This window comes from Triticum urartu, chromosome 4A (genome assembly GCF_056163025.1).
Source record: "Triticum urartu cultivar PI428250 chromosome 4A, HENAU_Tu73, whole genome shotgun sequence".
Taxonomy (NCBI): Eukaryota; Viridiplantae; Streptophyta; class Magnoliopsida; order Poales; family Poaceae; genus Triticum; species Triticum urartu.
This window is the reverse complement of record NC_141876.1, coordinates 263,363,081-263,370,695: the sequence shown is the minus strand read 5'-3', so window position 1 is coordinate 263,370,695 and position 7,615 is coordinate 263,363,081. Positions and strand designations below refer to the sequence as shown.

Here is a 7,615-nt window from a genome sequence, read left to right as displayed (position 1 = left end):
TATACTAGGGTCTTTACCCTCGGTATAAGAGGGTTAACCGAAGTCACGGAGTTTTTTGATAAGGGTGTTATTGATGGAATTACCAATGGAGTGGGTCTTGCTAGTTTTTGTATAGGAGAGGAAATTTGTGACGTCCCTGATTCAATCGTATACTAATCATACACGCAAACGTGTATGATCAAGATCAGGGACTCACGGGAAGATATCACAACACAACTCTACAAATAAATAAGTCATACAAGCATCATATTACAAGCCAGGGCCACGAAGGCTCGAATACAAGAGCTCGATCATAGACGAGTCAGCGGAAGCAACAATATCTGAGTACAGACATAAGTTAAACAAGTTTGCCTTAAGAAGGCTAGCACAAACTGGGATACAGATCGAAAGAGGCGCAGGCCTCCTGCCTGGGATCCTCCTAAACTACTCCTGGACGTCGTCAGCGGGCTGCACGTAGTAGTAAGCACCCCCAGTGTAGTAGAAGTCGTCGTCGACGGTGGCGTCTAGATCCTGGGCTCCAACATCTGGTTGCGACAACCAGGTAGAAGGGAAAGGGGGAAAAGGGAGAGAAAAGCAACCGTGAGTACTCATCCAAAGTACTCGCAAGCAAGGAGCTACACTACATATGCATGGGTATATGTGTAAAGGGGCCATATCGGTGGACTGAACTGCAGAATGCCAAAATAAGAGGGAGATAGCTAATCCTGTCGAAAACTACGCTTCTGGCAGCCTCCGTCTTGCAGCATGTAGAAGAGAATAGACTGAAGTCCTCCAAGTAGCATCGCATAGCATAATCCTACCAGGCGATCCTCTCCTCGTCGCCCTGTTAGAGAGCGATCACCAGTTGTATCTGGCACTTGGAAGTGTGTGTTTTATTAAGTATCCAGTTCTAGTTGTCATAAGATCAAGGTACAACTCCAAGTCGTCCTGTTACCGAAGATCACGGCTATTCGAATAGATTAACTTCCCTGCAGGGGTGCACCACATAACCCAACACGCTCGATCCCATTTGGCCGGACACACTTTCCTAGGTCATGCCTGGCCTCGGAAGATCAACACGTCGCAGCCCTACCTAGGCACAACAGAGAGGTCAGCACGCCGGTCTAAATCCTATGGCGCAGGGGTCTGGGCCCATCGCCCATTGCACACCTGCATGTTGCGAGGGCGGCCGGAAGCAGACCTAGCCTAGCAGGCGTTCCAGTCCAATCCGGCGCGCGCCGCTCAGTCGCTGATGTCACGAAGGCTTCGGCTGATACCACGACGTCGAGTGCCCATAACTGTCCCCGCGTAGATGGTTAGTGCGTATAGGCCAGTAGCCAGACTCAGATCAAATACTAAGATCTCGTTAAATGTGTTATCTTAAAATAACCGCGAACGCCGACCAGGGCCAGGACCACCTCTCTCCTAGGTGGTCTCAACCTGCCCTGTCACTTCGCCACAAAGATCCACTCAGAGGGCCATCGGGACAAACGTCTTTCGGACCCAATCCGTGAATCACTCGCGGGTACTCCTACGAGCCGACCCGCCTTTAGTCACCACAAGTATCATATATTATGTATAAGTATATACCCGTGATCACCTCCCGAGTGATCACGGCCCGATAGTATAGCATGGCAGACAGACAAGAATGTATGGCCACTGATGATAAACTAGCATCCTATACTAAGCATTAGGATTGCAGGTAAAGGTAACAACAGTAGTAGTAAGGACAGGCTATGCATCAGGATAGGATTAACGGAAAGCAGTAATATGCTACACTACTCTAATGCAAGCAGTATAGAGGAGAGTAGGCAATATTTGGTGATCAGGGGGGGGCTTGCCTGGTTGCTCTGGCAAGAGAGAGGGGTCGTCAACTCCGTAGTCGTACTGGGTAGCAGCGGCGTCGATCTCGGTGTCTAGCGAGAGAAGAGGGGGGAGAAACAATAAATATAATGCAAACAAATGCATGACATGGCAAAGCGTAAAGCTAGGTGTGCCCTAACGCGGTACGAGGTGGTACTGGTGAAGGGGGAAAACATCGGGGAAATTATCCCCGGTGTTTCGCGTTTTTGGACAGATGAACCAGAGGGGGAAAGTTGTGTGTTTACTATGCTAGGGATGCGTGGCGGACGAACGGACAGCGTATCCGGATTCGTCTCGTCGTTTCGAGCAACTTTCATGTACAAAGTTTTTTCAGCCGAGTTACAGATTAAAAGATATGATTTTCTAAAAATTTTATTAATTTTTGAAATTATTTTTAATTCAAAAATAATTACTAGGAGCAGCCAGCACAGTGTACACAAAAGTGTACCCAGTGACTCACAGGTGGGCAGGGGGCACCCAGTTGACCAGTCAACGTTTGACTGGTCAACAGGGGGTCCCCTCCTGTCATTGACTGTTTTAGTTAATTAGGGTTTAGGTTAATTAGTTTAAATAGTCAGGCTTAATTAGTTGTTTTACTTTAATTAATCAAAATTAAATACTTTAATTAATTCTTTAATTAATTAATTAAGTTTAATTAAGTCAATTAATTACTTAATTATTTAATTAAGTCAATTAATTACTTAATTATTTAATTATTAATTTTATTTATTTATTTTTTAAATCCCTTTTTTGTTAAAACGTTCTGGGGCTGGGGCCCCTTTGTCAGTGGGACAAAGGCCTATCGGGGCGGGTACGATTGCTGGGGCGCTACAGGCGCCCGACCCGTACGAGGCCCAAGCGGGCGACGGCGCGTCGCCGGAGGTGGCTGCAGCCACTGTGGAGCGAGGCGGCAATGGTGCAGTGGGTCCGAGCGGGACGAAGGACGACGAGGGCGCGCCCTGGGCGTAGGTGGAGCAGCAGCAGCGGCCGGACGGGCGACAGCAAACGCAGGGCGGAGGGGCAGTGCGGGCGCGCGTGGGTGCAGCGAGCGGGGTGGCTGGCGGCATCGAGGGGGGCTACAGCACGGGCGCGCAGGGGAGAGCAGCACAGCGGGCGCAGCGGCTCACTGAGGAGCAGGGGTGCGGCCATGCGCCGGGCGCGGGCGTCGGGCACATGCAGACGAACCCGCAGCCAGAGTGCGAGGCGAGGCCGCCGGGCGCCGCGGGCGGGCAGAGCCCGGGGGGCGCGACCGGAGGCAGGTGCTGAGGGCGGCGGCCGGGGAAAGGCTGCACGGCAGAGGCGAAAGCGGGAGGAGGGGCGCAGAGCGGCGAGCAGGGGCGGGGCTTGCAGGGCGAGCGCGGCGGCTGCAACTAGGCGAGCGAGGCACGGGCGAGAGCCGTGGTGAGCGCGGCGCGTGCGCGAACGGCGCGTAGGCGGGGCAAGCGGGAGCAGCGGCGGGGGTCCTCACCAGGATTCACAGGGCAAAGGCAGCGGGGCGCGGGGAGCGACGTGGGGAAGAGGACGAGGACGACGGGGACGGAAAGGAGAAGCAGGCCGGCGGGGAAGAGGCACCGGCGAGGTCCTGGCTGCCGGGTCGTCGGGCTCGAGGCACGGCGTCGGTGGGGATCGATCCCGATCCAATCTGGATCGGGAGGGGGAGATGTGGCGTCGGGTTAGGGTTTGGGGGAGGGAGTGGATAAGGGAGTGGGGGCGCGGGGTGGGCCGGCCCATTCGGGCGGCTGGGGGCCCGCGTGGAAGGCCAGCTGGGCCAAAAGGCCCAGTGGGGGGGGGGGCTTTTTTTTCCTTTTTGTATTTCTTTTCTGTTTTCTGTTTTGCATTTTCTTTTATTTTCTTTTCTGTTTTATTTCATTTTAAATTATTTAGGCATTTTATAAAAATGTGTTTGCTTTATTATAATTACTCATGCATTTAACATCACACCCCGAACATTTTAATTTAATATTTTGAAAACTTTGTCGCTTGACATTAATTTGAATTTGGATTTGAAAAGGTTTCGAATCATTGCGAGTTTAGCAACAGTAACCGAGGTGTCATGGAATGATCAGCGTGGGATTACTGTAGCATGATTATCTGGGCGTTACAAAATTAAATATGTAGGGGGGGTCGAATCTCGTCTTATTTATTCTTTTTTCATGTTATGTATCTGTGTTTTTATTCTTTTTTCTTTCTTAAGTTAAGGAATTTACAACAAGTCTCTTGCAAAAATAACTATCCTATCCCTTTTCTACAATCCCTCTATATCCTTGTTACATAAGGTAGGTATTGTATAATAGTTCGGTTTTCCTCGATTTTTTTCCATTCCTCTGTGTAAATATCCTAATATGGGTTCACAATCAATAACATCCTGACCATCGAGAGTAACGATCGGTCGAAGAATACCATGCATTCATGGGTGTTAAGGGTCCATATTGACTATCATGAGATCTTTTCTTGTAAGCGGTAGACTAATATCCTTTCTTCCTTAATTCATTATTCCATGAAAATGGATTATTCCATGAATTCCTCAAAGTGAGGCTCATCAAAATGAAAAAACTAAGACTACTAAAAGAATAATAAAACAAGAAAAAAATTTGAACGATCAACTTACTGCTCCCGAATATTCAATTGACCGATTAATTTCTTATAATGTACTCTATTTTTCTTTGCCAAATAAGCCAGCAAACGTCGACATTTTGCCAAAAGTCTTCGTAGACCTCTTTCCGATGAAAAAACTTTTTTGTGTAATTCCAAATGTGAAGCAAGTCTCCGTATCTTATTGGTGAAACTGAATACTTGAAATTCAACATAACCCCTGTTTTCTTCTTTTTCTTCTTTAACCATAAATCCAAAAAAAATTCTACCTCCTTTCTTTTTCATGTATTTTTTATCAGAAAAAATACAAAATTATGTCAGATATTTTGAAGTTATTCTAATCTCGTACGCACACAAATTTGCAATTATTCATCTACTACTGGAATTTGGATTTATTTTATCGATGCAAATTGGATTTGGATAGAAGGGTACATTCTTTCTAATATTTTAGATAGAAGAAATGTTTCTTCTATCTAAAAGATTAGAAAGAATTTTGCTGATTTATTTATTGCTATATGCAATTTATGGAATTGATACACCATTTAATTGATACTCCCTCCATTCCACAATGTAGTGCTTCCTCTATCCACGTGCTTCAACTTTGACCGTATATTTAACTATCAAGACCGATTGCGGCGGGAGCAAAAATTATATCAGTGAATTCGTATTTGAAAGAAGTTTTCAATTATATAATTTTTTTCTCTCGCCGCAGTTGGTCTCGTTGGTTAAATTTATGGTCAAAGTTTGACCTTGGGAAGCGAGGGTGCACTATATTTTGGAATGGAGGGAGTATCATTTAGCAAAATGAAACACAACATATGCATCCATCTTTTGGCTCGAGAATTTCACGGGATAGAGATATGGTATAAGAAATAGACTATTAAGTAACTCTAAATGAATTGTGGATACATCTGTATCCTTAACATACTGAAACGATTGCCATTATTCATATCAAACCAATAGCGATTCATACAAGCTAAATCTTCTAATCAATGGTGGCCCAATAATGAATTTTTTTTGCATATGTATTAAGACGCTTGGCCTGATTTCGAAATTGTTCAGAGTTTTATATGTTGTTTTCATTGCAAAATTATGGGTCTCCTTCCATAACTTTGCAATTACGAGTACGAGAATTGAAAGACATGAAAATTCTCAATTCTCCACGGCGTCTAGTAGATAGAAACAAGAAAATCAGAAGAATCTTTCTCTCTATTCACTATCATTCCGCGTCTTCGACTTCTATTAGTTTCTTTTCTTCTTTAATGCAATAGCTATAGTTTGATATAAGAATCCATTTCTCAAAGTAATGGAAACCATTCTCTTATAGGAAATGGTTCGAAAATCGCTATTCCACCTTTTAGGTATTGTGAAAAGTGATAGCTGTGAAGATCGTGCATTTCAGTCAAATTCAGATCCGTTTTTCGAGTCCATGATATAATATAACCAAATTGGATAGATCTTCCACCTGTTTAGCTAAGAAAGAATAGATACAGAGGTGGATAATATATCGATATGAAGATTGGAATCGCCAGTAGTCGTGAATATCTCCTTCCTCCCTAATCCAAGATTGGAGAAAGAAGATCTAAGAGGGACCTATGGAGAATGTAGTCAGAAATCCATCATAGAATCCGACCACAACGACCGAATTAATTATCCTCATCGACAAACTTAGACTACTAAATAGAAAAGATTTGAAAATCATGGCATGGGTCTCCTTTTTTTTCTTTCTTTAGAGTTTTCTATATGCACAATTTCTCGATGTTTCGATGAGAATTTCTTGACTTTCCATATATAGAAGGAGATAGACTATAAATGACATCTCTGATGTCAATAAGACCAAAGGGATGGATATTAAATGATAGGAAGTGCTAGGAAGTGAAATAGAATGAAATAGAGCCACTTTGGGCTTCCCTATGAAATGAGGCATGGAACGGAGCCACAACGAAGAAATTATGGGAGTTACGAAAGAAGCTTTGGACACATATTGTTCATAGGTTGAGAGCGGGAGTTGAACTCTAGGAGGTCGAATCCCCCCTTGTTCCTCAGTAGCTTAGTGGTAGAGCGGTCAGTTGTTAACTGACTGGTCGTAGGTTCGAATCCTACTTGGGGGATTTTATTCATTCTTTAATGTAAGAATTTTAATGTAAGAATAAAGAATTGAATTAAATGGCTTGCTTTGACCCTTAGGAGAAGGTAACCTGTTCGCTATCCTTGTTTCTATTTCTATTGCATTCTATCTCATCGTATCACATTCTGTTCTATGATTCCACTTCAACAAAAGGAAAGAGCATACCTAAGTTCAATAGCTTTACGTCCGCTATCCCGATCATGATTTTCCTACCCTCAGGGGGAAAGTAAATGCCCTTCCCCCTTTGGAAGGCTGTGGGCGAGGAGGGATTCGAACCCCCGACACCATGGTTCGTAGCCACGTGCTCTAATCCTCTGAGCTACAGGCCCAGCTATCTCCACTGGATCTCTTCCCGGGGGTACCCCTTCATTTCAAGTTAAGAACATGGGAAAGCGCCTTTCTCTCTATAAGAATAGTGTGTTCCGAGGTGTGAAGTGGGAGAGAGGGGATGTGATGATTGAGGTTTTGAATAAGACGACCTTTGCATTTTAGATTTGGATCTTTTTCTTATTTCAAAATAGTGAAAAAGTCAAATAAGAGGTGTTAAGATTTTTATCATTCTGGCATCGAGCTATTTTGCCGCAGGACCTCCCCTACAGTATCGTCACCGCAGTAGAGTTTAACCACCAAATTCGGGATGGATTGGTGTGGTTCCTCTACGCCTAGGACACCAGAATATCGAACCATGAACGAGGAAAGGCATGAGATAAATATTGGCTAGTAATTGTGAAGCCCCAATTCTTGACTAAAAGGGACACCAAAGGCCTGTGCCCTCCCTCTCTATCTATACAAGTGATGGAAGGGTAGAGCTTTTTATTTGGTTTTTTCTTCTTTTCATCAAAGAGTTGAACAATGAAGATAGATGGCAAGTGCCTGATCGATTTGATCAGGCCATGTAGGAACAAGGTTCAAATTGTTTGTTCGTTAGGATGCCTCAGCTGCATACATCACTGCACTTCCACTTGACACCTATTTAAACAGCTCATCTCGCCGCTACCTTATCCTATTTCCATACTTCTGTCGCTCCATCCCCGTATGGGTCGAGAACCCGTC

The 7,615-nt window shown here is 44.7% G+C and overlaps 1 long non-coding RNA gene across 1 annotated transcript; it reads right to left on the bottom strand.

The window, feature by feature from the left end:
- Window positions 1–205: 205 nt before the first annotated feature.
- LOC147975548 (uncharacterized) lies at window positions 206–3,503 on the bottom strand. The gene is made up of 3 exons (XR_015602051.1): window positions 3,311–3,503; window positions 1,821–1,895; window positions 206–524 (listed from the first exon to the last, which is right to left on the bottom strand). It is a non-coding gene; the product is annotated as an uncharacterized LOC147975548 (long non-coding RNA).
- Between the last annotated feature and the right edge of the window lie 4,112 nt (window positions 3,504–7,615).